The sequence below is a fragment of the Oryctolagus cuniculus genome, chromosome 19, assembly GCF_051225735.1.
Source record: "Oryctolagus cuniculus isolate XC-2025 breed Fujian yellow rabbit chromosome 19, ASM5122573v1, whole genome shotgun sequence".
NCBI lineage: Eukaryota > Metazoa > Chordata > Mammalia > Lagomorpha > Leporidae > Oryctolagus > Oryctolagus cuniculus.
The window spans coordinates 37796673-37802001 of NC_142885.1; positions in this window are offsets into that span (position 1 = coordinate 37796673).

Sequence of the window (5329 nt, forward strand, 5' to 3'; positions counted from 1 at the left end):
TTGAAAAAGAACCTTCCTCTTGTGCCCTGAACTCAATATGCCAGCCTCAAAACCAAAGCTCACATCAGAAAATTCATTACAAACCATGATAAAGAAGAAAAAAGAGAAAAAAGCCAAAACAATGCAAGAATCCATAATGATATAGGGCTTGATTTAGTCGCTAGGAAACCAGCTGTTTCCGGATTCATCCACCCCTCCCAGCTGACTGACTGTGGAATTCTGATTGTATTCACCTGAAAAGAGAGAACATTTATAAGTATATTGGGACTGTGGAACCTGTCATTTACCAATCACATGTTAGACTGAATCATAGACCAAATATAGGGAAGAAATCCTATGCATGTAAACCTTGTGGGAAGTCATTCAGTATTAAATTCTGCCATACCCTCCATCACAGCACTCATATTGTGGAAAACCCTCATGTGTGTAATGGTTGTGTGGAAACCACTCACCAGAAGTCAGATCTCATTAGACATCAGAGAATTCACACAGGGTTGAAATCTTACAAATCTAATGATTTGTAAGTTCTTTGGGAAGTTCTTTAGCCAGAAGAAACACCTCATAAATCATCAGAGAATTCACACAGGTGAGAAACCTTTTGAATGTAATGACTGTGGAAAATCCTTTGGCCAGAAGGCAAACATCATAAATCATCAGAGAATTCACACAGGTGAGAAACCTTATGAATGCAATGACTATGGAAAATCCTTTGGCCAGAAGGCAAACCTCATAAATCATCAGAGAATTCACAGAGGGGAGAAACCTTATGAATGCAATCATTGTGGAAAAGCCTTTGCTGAGAAATCAAAGCTCACAAAGCATCAGACAATTTGTACTGGGGGAAACCTTATGATTGCAACGACTGTGGAAAAACCTTTGCTGAGAAGTCAAACCTCAGAAAGTATCAGAGCCTTCACACCATGGAGAAAGCTTATAAATGAAATGACTGTGGAAAAGCCTTTGGTCCCATCCTTGCATACCAAGGATAAATCCCACTTGGTCTGGGTGGATGATCTTTCTGATGCATTGTTGGATTCAATTGGCCAGAATTCTGTTGCAGATCTTTGCATGTATGTTCATCAGGGAAATTGGTCTATAATTACTTTCTTTGTTGCACTTTTTTCAAGTTTAGGAATGAAGGTGATGTTGGCTTCATAGAAAGAATTTGGGAGAATCGCCTCTCTCTCAATTGTTTTGAATAACTTGAGAAGAATTGCAGTTAGTGCTTTAAATGTCTGTTAGAATTCAGCAGTGAAGCCTTCCAGTTTTGGGGTTTTCTTGGTAGTGAGGGTCTTTATTACTGGTATCATTTCCATCTGGTTATGTGTGTGTTTACGTTTTCTATATCTTTGTTGCTCAATTTAGGTAGGTTTTATGGATGGAAGGATGGTGGAAAGCCTCTTTGCTGTACTTCATAACTCATAAGATATCAGAGTATCCACACAGGGAATTTTCTACCTGACCTTTTTGTGCAAGTTATATCTCATGAAATATTAGAGAATTCACCAAGGGGAGAAATGCATGAATATAATACATGTGAATAGCCTTTGTGGTGCAAATCAGACCTCATCAAACATAAAAGAATTCTCATGGGGAGCAATTTTATGAATGTAATGACTCAGAGCCTTTTACCATAATTCAGCCCTCATTGTACATCATCAAATTCATATAGGGAAAAACTCCTTTGAAAGTAAAATCCCTTTAATTAGAAGCCATACCTCATAAGACAACAGGGAATTCACGTGGGAGAGAAACCTTATGGGTGTAATGAGTGTTGGAAAGCTCTGCCCAAATCTCTCCTTATATCAGAATGCACAACATATATATCTAATGAATGAAATAAATGTGAGAAAGTCATTTCACATAGGTAATGCCTCATAATCCATCATGGAATTTGAAGAAGGGAGAGACCTTAACAATATAATGAATGTGGAAGAGCTTTTCTCCAAAATTCATGTAAGTATTGTGACAAAACCTTTTGCTGGAAATCACATCCTATCCAACAGAGACTCATGTAAAGTAGAAAGCTTATAAATATTATTAGAGTCAGAAGTCAATGGTACATCAGAGAATTGACACAGGTGGTTTCTTAGGCGTATACTGATTGTGCAAAAACATTTTCTTTATTTCAGGCTTGTATAGATACAGAATTCACAAAAGATGATAGTCTTTGCATGCTGTAAATACAATAAAACCTTTAGCCAGAAATTAGACATCAACAGACTTCAGAGAATTCATAAGGAACAAAAGTCTATGCAATGAATTTGGAAAATGTATTTCTGTTATAAATCAGTCTTCAATTCCCATGAATAGACTCACAAATGAGAAAACATGCATGCATAGAAAAGTTTTGTACCATAAATTATCTCTAGATGGTAAACTAATATATCACACAAAAGAAAAATCATGAGTGTAATGGAATTGGGAAACCCTTTGCTATAAGGCAGATTTCCAGAAAGCTTAGCAAGATTACAGAAAAGTCTCTGAAAATGTAACATGTCTGAAAGATTTGTTGGCATCACAAACTGGAGGATAGCTCAAGTGCATGTGTTTTTGTGCCTGGCATCCAAATTGATATCTCTTTTTCTTTGATGAATTCCTTGTTTATTTATTTAGCAGATTTAGAGACAAAGGATTCCTGTCCATTGATTTACTACTATATGCCCACAATTGCCATGGTAAGGTCTATGGCAAAAACTGAGTGCTGGGGGCTGTGAATCTGATTCATCACTGATAACATTGAAGACATTGGTTCCTGGTTCTTATGCTGCTATGCATGGAAATGTTTCTCTAATTTCATTTTCAAATAGTTCATTGTTAATATAAAGAAATGCTTCTAATTTTTAAAATTTCATTGAAATAATTTGTGATTAATGTGTCCTAGTCATGCATTATTACAGGGTGTAGTGCAATATTTGCACACATTTATGCAGTAAAAAGTGATCAAGCTAAGCAACTACAGTTTTATTAAGTTTTTAAAGAGTTATTTATTTGAAAGACAGAGTTACAGAGAGAAGTAGCAGCAGAGAGAGAGAGAGGTCTTCCTCTGCTGGTTCACTCCCCAGATGGCCACAATGGCCGGAGCTCTGCCAATCTGATTCCAGGAACCAGGAGCTTCTTCCAGATCTCCCACTTGGGTGCAGGGACCCAAGGACTTGGGCCATCTTCTACTGCTTTCCCAGGCCATAGCAGAGAGTTGGATCAGAAGAGGAGCAGCCAGGACTAGAACTGGTACCCACATGGGATGCTGGTGCTTCAGGCCAGGGTGTTAGCCCACTGTGCCACAATGCTGGCCCCCAAGCAACTACAGTTTCTAATTCTTCTCCATGATTTGAGACTACCAGCTCCTCTCCTTCAGTTCTTTACACAGAACCTAATATGGTTGAATGTAGTCATCTCATTATATTATGGAACACCAGAAGTTCTTTCTGTCTCTTTGATTTTTGATACCTATTATCCAATCCCCCTCTATCCCTAGCTGCTTCCCTTCTCAGCCTCTAGTAATCACAGTTCTGTGTTCAGATCCATTATTTTCTTTCACTTCCACATGTGACAAGGACCAGGTGACATTTGTGTTCCTGCTTCTGGCTTATTTCAATTAATTTAATAATACTTTGTTCTTTTTTTGAATAATCTAAAAGAGGTTGCCCTGTCCATTGTTTTTCACTGATGGACAGCTAGATTGGTTTCAAATCCTGGCTGCAGTGAACTGTGTTATAGTGGCTGTGTTATGGGAAAATTGCTGTATCTTTGATATGCTCTCCTCCTTTCCTTCTAATAAAATTTCCTTATTCTATATAGCCAAGAGCAAGATAACTCTCACATGGTAGGTCAATTTTTATCTTAGTTTAATTTTTGTTATTTATTTGAAAGAGTTACAATAGAGGTAGAGACACAGAGAGGTCCTCCATTAGCTGGTTCGCTCTACAGATGACTACAAAGGCCAGAGTTATGCCATTCTGAAACCTGGAGACAGGAGCTTCCTCTGGGTCTCCCACATGGGTGCATGGGCCCAAGGACTTGGGCCATCTTCTACTGCTATCCCAGGAGATAGCAGAGAGCTGTATTGGAAGAAGAGCAGCTGGAACTAGAACTGGCACCCAAATGGGATGCTGGCCCTTCAGGCCAGGGCTTTAACTCACTGCACAACAGCGCCGGCCCCAATTTTTATCCTTTTTAAGGAATGACCATACTGTTCTGCATAACATCTGTACTAACTTGTGTTTTCACCCACCATATATGATGGTTTTCTTTTCCCATGTGCTCTCTAGCATTTGTTATTTTTTATCAGTTTGGCATAAAAATGATATAGTATTGTTCATGTTTTTGTGTATTTTGAAATCAGTTAATTTGTTTATTAAATCTTTATTATTTGAAAGGTGGATTTAGAGAGAGAGGGAAAGACATAGATAGCTTTCATCTGCTGGCTCACACCCCAGAGAGTTTCAACAGTTGAGCCTGGGGCATGCTGGAGTCAGGAGCTTCATCCAAGTCTCCCACATGAGTGGCAAGGACCTGAGTCCTTCGTCCATCTTCTGCTGGTTTCCCAGGTGTTTAGCAGTGAGCTAAATTGTAAGTGGAGATTCCTAAACTCAAAGTGGAACTCAGATGTTATGCTGGCCTCACAGATTGCAGCTTTCCCCACTTGGCCACAATGCCAGCCCCTCTATCAATTTAATTCCTCAAAAATAGCTCAGTAATGTTGGCATCTATCTCATTTTGTTTTTTCTCTGTTATTATTCAACTTATTGATGTCTTATTTTTGTTCACATTATTCCTCTCAATTGCTCTACCTGAGGTGAGTAGGGCTGCTGTGTTGCTTAAATGAAGTGTATGCTTTAGATTGCTCATTTAATGAGTGCATGTCATTCACATAGCACTTCACTGAAGTTCTACTATGTCCCAAATCCTCTTCTAGGCACAGAATTTAGACCACTTTTCTCTTAGGCCCAGATCTTGCCTTTAACATACTACTTGGAATTTAGTAGCTCATGAAATCTGCAGACTGCATAAATGAATGAATATTTTGAGGGCTGTGCTTTTGTGGAGGAACTTCATAGGAGACCGAAGGAATAAAATAAATCAAAAGTATCCACAGTATATAGAATGTATACTATTTTACAAGTCACAGAGAAGAGGAAGAAGAAGGAAAGTAGTAAGATTAGAAAGTTTGTGGCAAGACTAACAGGCGCTGGTCAAGAACTTAATAAGCACATTAGGAAAGCAGTAAGGTTTCTTTTTTTTTTTTGAGGAAAAGTTTTTATTTCTAGTGATGAAATTGGCTACAGAACATTATGAAAGTTTAAAAATACAAAGAGAAATTGTCTAT